Source organism: Anser cygnoides, chromosome 2, assembly GCF_040182565.1.
Source record: "Anser cygnoides isolate HZ-2024a breed goose chromosome 2, Taihu_goose_T2T_genome, whole genome shotgun sequence".
Classification (NCBI taxonomy): Eukaryota; Metazoa; Chordata; class Aves; order Anseriformes; family Anatidae; genus Anser; species Anser cygnoides.
In genome coordinates this window covers 145,842,382-145,857,164 of record NC_089874.1, presented here as the reverse complement: position 1 = coordinate 145,857,164, position 14,783 = coordinate 145,842,382, and the positions used below count along the sequence as shown (strand labels likewise).

General features: G+C 35.1%; 1 long non-coding RNA gene across 1 annotated transcript; it reads right to left on the bottom strand.

Moving 5' to 3' along the window:
• Positions 1-292: 292 nt before the first annotated feature.
• LOC106035268 (uncharacterized) lies at positions 293-14,227 on the bottom strand. The gene is made up of 3 exons (XR_001206667.3): positions 14,022-14,227; positions 2,434-2,499; positions 293-1,253 (listed from the first exon to the last, which is right to left on the bottom strand). It is a non-coding gene; the product is annotated as an uncharacterized lncRNA (long non-coding RNA).
• Between the last annotated feature and the right edge of the window lie 556 nt (positions 14,228-14,783).

Genomic DNA, 14,783 nt, shown 5'->3' with positions numbered 1-14,783 from the left:
ATGAGGTTTTATAATGTATGCTCACTTAGTGTGACACCACTAACTCCCGAAAAGGCCAATGTTTAATAAGGTGTTGAGGCTTCTAGATTAGTATTCAATGGAAAAAAAAAAAAAAAAAAAAAGTTAATCTGCAGCTTTTCTTTGGGTTTAAACTGTGCATTTAGATGTAAGAAAGGTGAGCAATAAATATGGCAGTGAAAAGAGACTTTTTGGAATAACTTAATTCACTTATATTTATTTTATACCCCATCGACCTGTCTTCAGTATGTGCTTCATGGGTATCTCAGATGTAAGTCATACGTACGAGACCAAAATATAGTGAAAAATTCTGTGTATGTCACTTTATTGTGTATATAGAAGCAACATGTCTCTATCCTGCAGTTAATACCTGTCTAGAGACTTTTAAAAACTTGCTGAGATCTCAGGTATGCAAAATGAGCTTTTCGCTTCACAAAAGTCAATATTTCAATTGAACTGAAAAATGTCTTTAAGATAAATCTACTGTGACCAATTACTTAGGTTCATTTAAAACTTAAAATCAAATACTTACCTTTTTCTCACTGGTAGGCGTAAAGATGAGATAGCATCTCTCAATAAAGGGGAAAGTACAGGAGGCAGGAAGTACAGAGATGTTAATTGAAACCATTCCAAGAAACAAATCTTTCCAGAGATACAACTAAATTCATTTGTGGTTATAACAGTTACATTAGTATCCTAAAATGTTATCAGGAAATAAATAAATAGATAAATAAATAGATCTATTCAATTAACTTTTTGAGCAAGAATTTAAGTAGCAAATCAGGAATATCTGATTAAAAATCTGATGGGGAAAAAAAAAAAAAAGCCAGACTGACAAATGTGTACAACCTATGTAAATGGAAAAATATCATGCTCATATATCTGTATTGCAATCCATATTTCTTATATATTGGTATATAACTAGGTTTGTTAAAATTTGTTACAATTGTATGTTCAGAAGTGCATTACAGAAACATACACATAGACTGGTAATGTATTTGTAAAAACAAATTTTCTTCTTAGTAATAAAAACAATAAGGATGCCACTGCTTTGGTAACTATAAAAACAGCCAGTGTAGGAGTTCACAAGGATTTGGCACACCATATAAGCAAATCAAACTGGAAACTAATCTTCATATATTTTCCCAATGGCAGCAATATGAACCTTCTCTCACATCCTCTGGAGCAGAAATCACATAAGATTGTCTTTGTTTGTCAGGAAAACACATGTAAATCTGTAGAAGAGAAAAACAAACTGTCAGAGCATCCTAAAATATGCAGACTTTGTTATATTTAAATATTATCAATAAGTTATCTGTACAGAGAACAGAGAGCATATATTTCCAGTAATTTATTCAAAATTTATTCAAAAAGTGAGAAAATACTTTTCTTGATAATCTATCATAGCTAAAGTAGTAGAATTGGGACTTTTAACATTAACATCTTGGTTGGGAGACACAGCAGAAATTGCCGAAGAGATTTTTTTCTGGACTCTGGACACTTCCCTGCTTGTAACAGACTGAGCCTCCTGGTTAACTGTAACTGTATTTAGCTGTACAAGCATAAGACAAAAGGGCAAGAGCACTAGCACTCCAAAAAAAAAAAAAAAAAAAAACAAAAAACAAACACCCATCTTCATGTATCCTCAGGGTTTTTTCTTTGAACTAATAAGCAAATTAAAATTATCTCCAGTTATCTCCTGTTGGTAGGTAAATCCGCCCATCCTTTCCCTGGAAAATCTTGACCAGGGAAGTCAGGGCAGAACTGACTTGATTTTCACACTACAGTTCAGCCACTTACAGGGAGAAGAACGACAAGCTCATATTTGAGACAACATATAAAGACAACCTCTTTACCATATCAGGAATAAATAAATAAATAAATAATATTAAGAAAAAGTCATAGAAAGTCTGCAGTAAGGCTGTGGATCTGCATCTGTAGAAAACCTTGAAATTCACAAAGCTTTTTAAAACGTTTTATGATTGTTTACATAACAGTGTGTTCAGCCATGGCTTAGCAATAAAACCATAGCAACTCAGCAGTAATGCTTGGTAAACTAATTCTGTTTTCACAGACATTTATTTATTTGGTTTTGTCCTCAGTACTACCCTGGCAGGAAAGTGATTTAAATCATCTGGAAATACCAATTTGTTCCTAATAACAACTGTACAATACCTTAATAAGCATTGCCAGCTATTAGAAAGACATTACTGAAACAAAATCTGTGACCTATAGTTGCATCATTTAATTAAACTTTCAACATTATCAACATTTCACATTATCAACATTATCCTGCATTGTATCCTTCCCAATACATTATTTTAATGTCTTGTACGAATCATGTTATAAATGTATTAGAGATAAAATTAGTAAAGAGCAATGAAATGCTCTAATCAAGACTCTTCTTAATTTCACCTTTCATTTGGGTCCAGGGTCAGTTTCATTGACCTTCTTAATTCATCCTTCTTGGTCCTGCCTTGCCTGAAAAATTATATTCTATCATAAAATATTTGATCAACTTTTGCTGTTATGTCCTAAAACTTTGTCTAGGATTTCTTAAGATTATTTTGTACTAGCAGCAGGTTTCTCTGTAGCAGCTACATATTTTTACATACTTAATGTTTTAAGCATTTAATGTTTTATCTTACATAGATAGAAAAGCTTAATAGTATTTTTCCCCAATGGAAAACAAATACTGACATTATCTCCTAATAGTACAGTAGATAAAACTGGACTCAGTAATATACTATAGAAAATTGTAATTGTAATAGTAACATACTTAAACCATAAATAAATAAATAAATAAGTTTTAATAAAACTGGTAATAATTACAGTTAGACTTTTTTTTCATACACACAAAAAAAAAAAAAACCACCACTCAGTATTGCATAAATCTTTTATATTTAATAACATATTGCCTATTTTTTTACACTAAAAGATATTACTATTAAATTCATCCATCATGTGTGTACATAGCACATTCATTTTTTGCACAATATACAATGAATGAAGTTCTAAGCTGGTACAAATTGGGATGACTCTACTGATTTCTGTCAATATCATGCTTATTATTCTAAACCCAACTACATAATATTTTCATTAAATGTTACTTTAAAATAAATGAACATTTTTTCTGGCTACTTTATTCAGTGTACTTGTAATAAATTGGACCCTCTTCTTTGTTGATGAACTGAATATTTCTTGAAATGTTTTTGGCTTTTTAAATTTGAAAGGTACTTTCAAATTTAATTTGGGCTACCTGGCAATATTTCTGAAAGCAGGTTAATTTTCTATACAAGAGCTGAAGTTTAAGAGTTTTTGTCATTAAGCACTTACCATTTTAAATGTAAATTCCATGCCTCAGTCAGGCTAAGTAAATGCTGCCCTAGATACATTTTATAAAACATTTTCATGCCTTGAATGCAAACATTTAAAAATATACATAAATATATATGCCTGTCTCTTATCTCAACCAATAACATACCACATACTACAGTAACAGTATGTTGAGTAGCTAGGAAGTACCATGCAATTAATGAAAGAGGATGCTTGAAATATATTTCAATTACTAAAAATAATGATCAGAACTTAGAAATAAATAAATAAATAAACAAACGGAAAGAATAAAAACCTAAAACCGTTACTATGAAATCACCTGAAAAGCTTTTTTTCCACTGGGGAATGATCTGAAGGAGGTGAGATTTGCAGGAAGATGTAATCTGTCATTATAGCAACTGCTATACTGGAGAAACAAGAACAAACTCTTGAACACATAAAAGAACAGTTTGTTTGCCTGGAAGGTTGCCTGTTCCCAACTCCAACAATATTTTCTATTAGATGAACTGACATTATCTTCCTCAGAAACATTGCTCACATATCCTTAACTCATCACAGAGCAATGCCATGACAAGTGCAAAGACAGTTATAAAAGAAAACACCTTAAGCCTTACAAAAGACTAAGGCACTAAGTGTGTGCAGTGAGAAAATTTTCCCAGGTGCAGGATCCGGCACTTGGCCTTGCTGAACTTCATACAGTTGGCTTCAGCCCATCACTCCAGCCTATCCAGATCCTCCTGCAGAGCCTTCCTTCCCTCGAGCAGATCGACACACGCACCTAACTTGGTGTCATCTGCAAACTTACTGAGGTGCACTCGATCCCCTCATCCAGGTCATCGGTAAAGATATTAAAGAGGACCGGCCCCAGCACTGAGCCCTGGGGGACTCCACTAGTAACCGGCCTCCAACTGGATTTGGCTCCATTCACCACAACTCTTTGGGCCCGGCCATCCAGCCAGTTTTTAACCCAACAAAGCGTACGCCGGTCCAAGCCACGAGCAGCCAGTCTCTTGAGGAGAATGTTGTGGGAAATGGAATCAGAAGCCTTACTGAAGTCAAGGTAGATCACATCCACAGCCTTCCCCTCATCCACCAAGCGCATCACTTGGTCATAGAAGGAGATCAGGTTCGTCAAGCAGGACCTACCTTTCATAAACCCATGCTGACTGGGCCTGATCGCCTGGTTGCCCTGCAAGTGCCGTGTGATGACACTCAAGATAATCTGCTCCATGAGCTTCCCTGGCACTGAGGTCAAACTAACAGGCCTATAGTTCCCCGGGTCTACCCTCTGGCCCTTCTTGTAGATGGGCGTCACATTTGCTAGCTGCCAGTCGACTGGGACCTCCCCTGATAGCCAGGACTGCCGATAAATAATGGAAATAAATAATGGAAATAAATGGAAATAATGGAAAAAATAATGGAAATAATGTCCAACCTACAACTGTCTCTCACAATACTAATATTTTTTATGCAACACCTTCATAACAGGAAAAATAAAAATAAAAAAATAATATCTGTAACATCCATTTTCAACACTGAAAGCAGATGGTGGATGTTGCAGTCTCTAGGTGCATCAGCTGTGCTGGGGCCCCAGAGAAATATTCAATAACAAGAAAGTGGCAATCAGCCACCTCACCTGACAATTTTTAGGGGATTTCAAATCAGAGTCCCCAACAAGCAAGGCAGTAAGTCTATGACATATTTTGTTTTCTTTCATTAGAGCAAACATTTTTATATCCTTGGTTACCAGATCTGTGTTTAACCAGACATGATATACTTTGAAGTTAATATAAAAATGAATTTCAATTGAACAAGTACAAGCTACTGTAGGACTCTGAAGTCAGTAGAACTATGCTGATCTAACCCAAACCTTATCATCTAGCCTGCACATAGTCATGCAAAACAAACAAAAAATCCAAAGCTCTTCCTCCTGATGTGTGTGCTCAGCAACAGCCATCCCTCACACAAAGCATTAACAGATGTAGTTCATGGTTGGTGGCCTAAGAAGATTTCTGAAGGGAATGTTGAAAATTCCATAAATGAAAAATAAATGTCAAAGGAATGCAAGCACAAATCATTCTTTACTCATGTAATCTATGCTGTAAAACAATTCAGGACAGTCACTGGTTCTTTGTCTATGTTTTGAATAGTGGTAAGCACACCAATGGAGCTCAAAAAAATAAACAAAACTATGTGAATCTCATATTCAGTGAGAATTTAAGTGAAGACAAGGAAAAAATATATTCAGAGGGAACACACACAAATATGTAGTCCCATAACACATTGAGGTATTGCCCAAACTCAGCATAAGACTCAGATTTTTGTAGATTGATTCTGATTTTAAAAGTAATAAAACTTTTTTGTTTGTTTGTTTACTGTGAATTGTATTTCAATGTGTTACTGTCAAGAATAGTTAGAAGAAAATTTTAAAGAGCACTTCAAAATGTTGCCTAATATAGCACCTCTATGCAGTTTAATAACACAACATTAAGTATAATGTCTCTAAATTTAAAATTTCAAAGAATTCCAGAAGAAGGAGAAGCCACATTGAAAGAAACTAAGTTTTTTTCCAAAAAAGGAAAATATTGCATATTAAACAGAAGGGATTTGAAAGAACAAGGTTGAAGATAGTATGGAGGAGGGAACCCATTCTGACTATTTCTGTATGCTGGTAAACTGCAAAACCTCAACAAATTTATTTTTCAGGCTACTTTGTCGCATCTGCAAAGGCAGAAAAATCATAAAAAATAAGTAAAGTGTAAAAGTAGAGGTAAGTTCACATAATTAAAAAAATGTTAGGACTTCATCTGTGCAATGAAAACTTCTGAGGCTAAAGAAATGGCACAGGGAATGTAAAAATGGAATTTTAGATCACCTGAGGTTCTTGTACTGCCTGCAGCTAGAAGAGCACCAGTAAGATTTGTACTTGGCCTCATTTCAAACTGATATATATATATCACTTGGAGCTTACTTGTGTTGTAATCCTCCCCAGGCTTCAATAAGCTTTATGGAGGAGTGAGAAGAGTAAAAGTAAATTTCCTCGTGAGAGATTTGAACAATATGGGAGAACTGTGAGAAATTTAACAAAAATGAGGATAGTGGACAGAGCAGAACTGTCAATTTATTGAGATGTTGGAGGTAGTTTTAACCTTTATCCCTTCCATCAAATCCAGCGTGGCAGCTGGTGTCAGTCAAGTTTCTGTCACATGGTGTAAAGCCATCTCCGTAGTCAGATTTGGAAAGGATTGATCCTTGTAAACTTGTTCAGTTCCAGATGATCACCAATATATAATTTAAGACTAGGGTGTAAAACCATGCCTGTGTTGTAAATCATTCAAGATCAAATCAAATAATACAGTTGATGTCATCAGCGATTTAATAGCAAGGCTGTAATTTAAGTCCCAGGCTGAATGCTTGAACATAGATGTAAAGTTACTGCATATTCTGCTTGTGTTTTATTGTACTGGATTAAGAAAAATATATGTTAATATCATCATAGATATAGTGTTCTGACACATCTACATGTGTAAATACCTGCAAACCCGAGAAGCAATTTAGGAAATAAACTTGCTTTTTTAACAGCAGGAATGTAAATAATGTGTTGACTGTGTGATTTGTCTAAACCACTACATCCAGAACAATATGTAGTGAAGTAAGTTTCCTTTGCTATATTTCTTACTAGGAAAAGTCAGACCTACAGAGGATACTGTATCTACATATGATGGAATGATTATGCTGTGGTAAAATCAATAACCACTTTCTAGAAAACACCTTTCCTACAACTGGAGATAAAATGCATATGCTTTTCTTCTATTTGAAAGTCTGTAACAAGTTCAGCTGTACATTCAGCTGTGTGAGGGCTTCTAAATTGTGCACTGTTTTGCTTTGGTTCTGTTCTGTAATAAGAACATTGCTGCAGCTGACCTGTCTATTGCCTTTGTAGCTCTAGTTGCTCTGTCTTACATTAAACAGACGAGTTGTCCTTCCTGGAATGTGCTTGGGACTGTGCGGAGCCCACATTTCTGGAGTTAGGTCAATGTCTTTTATCTAGGCCCTGTTGCACCAAAGTATGTTGAACACATTCAAAGAGGACTCTTTGTTCTAAGAAACGGAGAAAAGTTTCAGAAAATATTTGAGAATAAATATCACTGTAAGAGGATTATAAAGCTTCCATTCAATGAAAAGAGAAAGAAAAAGAAAAAGAAAAAGAAAAAGAAAAAGAAAAAGAAAAAGAAAAAGAAAAAGAAAAAGAAAAAGAAAAAGAAAAAGAAAAAGAAAAAAAAAGAAAAAGAAAAAGAAAAAGAAAAAGAAAAAGAAAAAGAAAAAGAAAAAGAAAAAGAAAAAGAAAAAGAAAAAGAAAAAGAAAAAGAAAAAGAAAAAGAAAAAGAAAAAGAAAAAGAAAAAGAAAAAGAAAAAAAAGAAAAAGAAAAAGAAAAAAAAAAGAAAAAGAAAAAGAAAAAGAAAAAGAAAAAGAAAAAGAAAAAGAAAAAAGAAAAAGAAAAAGAAAAAGAAAAAGAAAAAGAAAAAGAAAAAGAAAAAGAAAAAGAAAAAGGAAAAAGAAAAAGAAAAAGAAAAAGAAAAAGAAAAAAAAGAAAAAGAAAAAGAAAAAGAAAAAGAAAAAGAAAAAGAAAAAGAAAAAGAAAAAGAAAAAGAAAAAGAAAAAGAAAAAGAAAAAGAAAAAGAAAAAGAAAAAGAAAAAGAAAAAGAAAAAGAAAAAGAAAAAGAAAAAGAAAAAAAAGAAAAAGAAAAAGAAAAAGAAAAAGAAAAAGAAAAAGAAAAAGAAAAAGAAAAAGAAAAAGAAAAAGAAAAAGAAAAAAAAAAGAAAAAGAAAAAGGAAGGGATGGGAAAGGACAAAGGCAAAAGGAAAGGAAAAAGAAAAAGAAAAAGGAAAAAGAAAAAAAAAAGAAAAAGAAAAAGGAAAAAGAAAAAGAAAAAGGTAAAAGGAAAAAGAAAAAGGAAAAAGAAAAAAAAAGGAAAAAGAAAAAGGGGAAAAAGAAAAAGGAAAAAGGGAAAAAGGAAAAGAAAGGAAGGGATGGGAAAGGACAGGCAGGACAGGTGGGAAAGGGCAGGGAAAGGGTAAGGAACGGGAAGGGGAAGGGCAGGGAAAGGGGAAGGGAAAGGAAAGGTGAGGGCAAGGCAGCAGGGCAGGTGAGGGCAGGTGAGGGCAGGTGAGGGCAGGTGGGCAGGGCAGGGCAGGGCAGGGCAGGGCAGGGCAGGGCAGGGCAGGGCAGGGCAGGGCAGGGCAGGGCAGGGCAGGGCAGGGCAGGGCAGGGCAGGGCAGGGCAGGGCAGGGAAGGGAAGGGAAGGGAAGGGAAGGGAAGGGAAGGGAAGGGAAGGGAAGGGAAGGGAAGGGAAGGGAAGGGAAGGGAAGGGAAGGGAAGGGAAGGGAAGGGAAGGGAAGGGAAGGGAAGGGAAGGGAAGGGAAGGGAAGGGAAGGGAAGGGAAGGGAAGGGAAGGGAAGGGAAGGGAAGGGAAGGGAAGGGAAGGGAAGGGAAGGGAAGGGAAGGGGGAAGGGAAGGGAAGGGAAGGGAAGGGAAGGGAAGGGAAGGGAAGGGAAGGGAAGAAGGAAAGGAAAAATATTTTCTGCAAATAAGGAAAGCATACAGAAATGGATTTTCAGAGTGCCTTGATCCAAACACTGGTATTATGATGAGTTGATCAGAAATATCTCACACAGCATTGTTCGTGATCCTTGGTTTATGAGCAATGACACCAAATCAGAAGAGAGCAGGAATTGGAAAGAACGCATGTCCAGTAGTTCTTCAAACCTAGCATTGAGCAGTGCAAATGTATATGTCACATATTTGTAACAAACCTTCAGTAGTGTTAAATTTATTTTCAAGAAGCATTGAAACAGTAAGCTTTATGTAGAGACAAAATGTACATTTGCCAAGGGCAGGAGGCTATTGAGGGAAACAAAATATTCATGGCTCTTCTGCATGGTATGGGAGAGAGAGATAGTCTGGTTTGTTGTTGCTAAGGGAGAGCTAAGCAGTGTCGTTCTTCAAAGCAGTATCTACTGTACTTCTACTGCAACCCTTACTGCAGAAGCAACAAGTCAACTCAGTCCTCTTTCTCTTCCCTCACTCTACCTTCCCCCATACAGTGGTTGAAATGCTCTGCTCTGGATTCTCAATAGGCTGCAAGTTTTAAGTTACTTGAACTGCCAAGAATCCTTAATCAGCCTTGTGAATGAAAAGGTACAGAGAGAGCACTACAGAGAAATTCAAGTTTTTAACTCTGTAGGGTTGGAATAATTCCTGAAAAAGTCATCTAGTTCACTTTGAAGCCTGTGCATATCTGCAGAAATTTAAAATAAGATTTAAACGCAGAAGTACCCCCATATATCTCTAACAATAAACAGAACTGCCAGTCACAGCATGCATCTTAAAGGTTGGACTAGATAATCTTAGAGGTCTCTTCCAAACTGAATGATTCTATGATATGTCAGCTCGCTTTCACTCTGATGAGTATTATCAGATGAATAAATTCCAGAATCCAATTTATGTTTTCTAAAAAAGTGTTTTATAAACCTCCTGGTGACCAGCTTGGATGAAATTTTGCTGATCTCAGGACTGACTGGAGAAATGAAAATACTATACTGGTCCCCTCTTATATCATATTTATTTTACCTCTGTAAGCTTTGTCCCCCATATCATCACCCTCAAATACACAATAGCAATACATTATTAGATCCTCTGAAAAAAAAAAAAAATTCTTCATCTTTAAATATTTTAGGACTACATAGGGGCATTATACACATCATCATGGCAGAATATGGAGTCACATGTTAAATGATCTCAAGGTCTCACCATATTTGAAGGAGATGTCATCAAGAATGAGTATTCTTAATGACATCAAAACTGAGTAATAAGTTATGAAATGAAAAGGAACAACACTCCAGTTAAATGAAACCCTTAACACATGAATACCTTACTATTGAGCAACACATAATGGGTGGCTGGTTCAGTTCATCCCTCTCCACAGGGAACCCAGCCTCAGGAACGACTGATGTACCCCAGGGGCAGAGTTTTGCTTCCTTTCAAATCAGCAATGGCTATCCCATTGGTTTTATGTGACACCAGAAATATTCTCTCTCTACAGAATCATGGTGTCTGCAGTTTAATGAAACCACTTAGATAAACTGTAACTGAAGACACCCATCTTTTCCAGTTCATTTCCTCTCTATCAAACCAGACAGAAAATACCTGCTTTTGAGTCATCTTAGGCAAAAGAACATAAGTTTTTACACAGATGTAGTTAACATTTTTTCACCAGTGCAAGTAACATAATTTGATGAATATTGAAATCAATTTTAAATATTTTATCATCTACACAATATAGCAAAGCTCAGGAATTCAAAACCCAAAGCCGAAATAAATCAAAATTCTGAATCAGCCTTCATGGCAGACATACAGCAGTTTGCTTAATTGTATACCGAGATCATATCTTAAGGAAATATATTGTAGTCAGCTAGCATATAAATTAAAATAAGTATATCAGCTGCAGGACTACATTTTCAATTCCCAATGAAAATGATGGTTGCTGCTTAATTTTAGTAGCTGTCCTAAGAATCAACTTGTTGTAGCAGTTTTTGTATGCCAAAAAATAATAAAATATTGGCTTCTATCATAAGTAAAGATTATAAAAAGACATGATAGGTCTAAATAAGGTCAGCCTTGTATTAGAGTCCTAGGCTGTCTTAGCAGTCTCATTTTCCATTCATTTTTTGTGCCTAAATAGAGGTGATAATTAACAAAGAGATACACTAAAATAAAAATAAAGCAGTAAAAGCTGCCACACATAAGAGATACCTGGTATCAGGCTTTATCAGTGTCACTCATTGAGGTCAGGTATTGAACTGCAACATGACAGATTCTGTCAAACGTAAATGACCTTGAACAAACTCTCCTGTCTAGATTTGACATGCTGAAGGATGTTACAGCAGCTAGAAAAATATCTTATCCAAATATGTATACTGATACCATGGATTTGAAAATGTCAGTAGAATATCTCTTCATCAGCTGCTAACAAAACAAAAATATTAAAGGAAAAATAGCTAATTAAAAATAGATGTAAATAATATGACACTTGAATGATGTATAGAAACATAACTTGTTATTAAGATGGACAGTCAAGATAATTCTATTGGGATAGCATAGATGCTTCTCCTAATCCTTGTAATTAGTGTTTACTTATTTCAGTGACAGGTAAACTGGAAATACTGATAGACAGACGACTCTCTGAATGTCTTCTGTGACCAATTATGATAGTGTCATGGAGTTGAAAGTCACAGCTCTTTTTTAACCTGTCTGAGGACAAGTCATTTTATAAAAACATATTTAAGATGAGAATGCTATATTGCTACCACAATGAGCACATATTTGCATGTATAAACACACACATACCTGTACACACACACACACACAGACATGCACATACGGTTGAAGTAATTAAGAATAAAGATTTTCTTTAAAACTGAAGATAAATTTTCCCTCTCTATAGCTTAAATCTATTGGGACTGAGTTCAGTGCTTGTGCAGAAAGCTATCAGAATAAGGTTGCTTTTTATATAATTCTGTTCAAGGTTGTTTTATATATATATATATATATATATATATATATATATTTGACCTCAATTATATTTCTTTTGGCATGCGTATCCATTTTTTCAATTAAAGCCAATAGCTAATGGTTCTTATGAGGTTACAATATGCAATTTTTTAAAGATAATTTCTATGATAATGAATCATCATTTTTCCCAGAACTTTACCAAGGTTATTCTGATAGAAACAACTGATTGTATTTAAAAGCATTTTTATACCAGTTTGATGTTTTGCATTATCTTTTAAGAATACAATAATTGTCTCACTCCTGTTATTCATGAGGGTATGTTTAGAATCTGAAAACAACATCTATTCAGAAACATTTCTTTGTTTGCCTGAATCTCTTTGGTAGCAGATAATCAGTCACATTGTATACAATTAATTTCAGGTTAGCTGGAGAAAAAAATGCCCTCCCCCAGTTCTATTGCTCTTTGTTTGTTTTGTATTAACAAACAAAAAAAAAATCCAATCATATTGCATAGTTTTGATTTGTTACCCATTTCTGATATGTCATCTTTATAATATAGTTTATTTTATAATGTTTTATAGAAATATTATTATATCCACATAGTGACGATATATTTATTTATGACTATCACAAAGTTGTTATTCATGCTAGAACAGGCCCATCATATAATGCAGTCTCTTGATCTTGTTTTTCTCTTCATCTAGATATTTTATAATGTTAATATTCACTGTTTTGTTCTGAAATAAAAGTTAGTTAATTTATTCAGCATTTGCTTATTTTGTGGGTTGGGAGATCATGTTAGTTACTTTGTGCTATGTGACAGTTCTTTTCCCTGTTTTATCTTTAGTTTAAAGCCCACTTAACAATATGTGGAAGTTTTGCAAGCTTGAGGTCAGTGACCCTTTTAAATGCAGTGAATATATTCATAAGAAGTTTTTATCCAGTGCTCAGGAAACTGGGTCTCAAGGTTGTCATTGAATCACTTGCACATGGCAATAGGAATAAGGCCTATATTTTTCCCAACATAGTTTTCAAATTTTGGCTCTTAAAATATATTTGTACATTTTAAATTTACAATTATTTCAGTATTTCACTACTTGAGAACCTTGATGTGTTCATTTAAGCATTCCTCTGATGTTACTCTTATGGTCAGTCTTAAAAAATCCCTATCTGAAAAGATTTCTAAAGCCCTTACTCTTTGCTAAACAGCCTGATTTCATTATGAAGTTGCAAAGGTTTGGTTGTGTTTTTAGGACAGAAAATACCAGTGTTTCCCAAAACAGGAGCGTGTTATGAAATGAGGAACAAATTTTTCTGTTTAGAATTATTAAAGTGGAATAATATTCATAAACTGGTTATATATCTCACTTCAGTATAGCCGCAAATGAAATACCAGAGGTTGTTTACTCCTTCTTCCTTAAATAGATCTCATGTAAAAATGCATGACAATGACCACTAGATTGGCATAATCAAAATGTTCTTAACCCAAACAAGCTCTGTGAATGTGAAACACAAGAATCACATGGCAGATAGCATAACAGCTACAGACAAAAGCCCTTAAACATGTCTTCAGAGAAATCTGTGTTCTGTTCTTTTTGTCAAAGTCCTCCTCAATTGATCATGGCAGCTTCATATTTCTAAAGCATCACTCTAAAAAGAGCTGAAACAGAAATTCATCTAAGAATTCCAAAATACAAATAATATTGTAATCATCCTTAAAACTGACCATATAAAGCCAAAGTAAATCAGTAGTAAAATTAAAACAAACTAATGAAAAATAAATAAAAAATAACACAACACATGGATAAAACACTTCCAGCAATCTTATTTTTTTCCTTTCAGTGACAGCATGAAGGAAAAATAAGGAATAAAATAAAGTGTAATAATTATTCTGAATTTTAATCTATTCAATGGCCATAGAAGATAAATTTATTAAACATTAAGTATCATAATACCTAAATGCAGGTCAGAAAGAAGGTTGTATGGTTTCCTAAATGCAAACTACATCTGTATGGTGACAGTTACATCAATCAGAATGACCAAGCACAGTCCTTACAAGTTTATCCAGAGGATTGTAATGCAAAGCTTATGTACCTCCAGAGATATGGACCCCCTCAAGTGACTTGTCAAGATGAAGCAGGAAAAAGTAAAACAGATGAGAGAGGTGACAAAGTGGCAAAATGACCACATAAAGTGGTGGTGGCAATGCCAGGAAGAATGAGTGGATGAGTGGATGAGACCCTCTGCAGATAAGAGCACCCTAAAGTTCACAAGTCCTGGTCCTCATGGGGGACTTCAACCACCCCAATATCTGTTGGAGGGACATCACAATAGGGCACAGGTAATCCAGGAAGTTCCTGGAATGTTCCTGGAATGTAATAACAGAGTACAGCAAGCTTGCTACCCTAGACCTTGGGGGAGCAGACTTTGGCCTTTTCAAGGATCTGCTTGGTAGAGTACCAAGGGACAAAGCCCTGGAGAGAAGAGGGGCCCAAGAAAGCTGGTTAATATTCAAGGTTCACTTCCTCCAAGCTCAAGATCGATGCATCCTGACAAACAAGTAGTCAGGCAAAAATGCCAGGAGGCCTGCATGGATGAACAAGGAGCTTCTGGCCAAAATCAAACACAAAAAAAGAAGCCTGCAGAGAGTGGAAGCAAGGACAGGTAGTCTGGGGGGAATACAGAGAAATTGTCTGAGCAGCTAGGGATTGGTTAGGAAAGCTAAAGCCCTGTTAGCATTAAATTTTGCAAGGACATCAAGGGCAACAAGAAATGCTTATATATGTATATCAGTGATAAAAGGAAGACTAGGGAAATTGTGGGCCCTCTCTGGAAGGAAACAGGAGACCTGGTTAT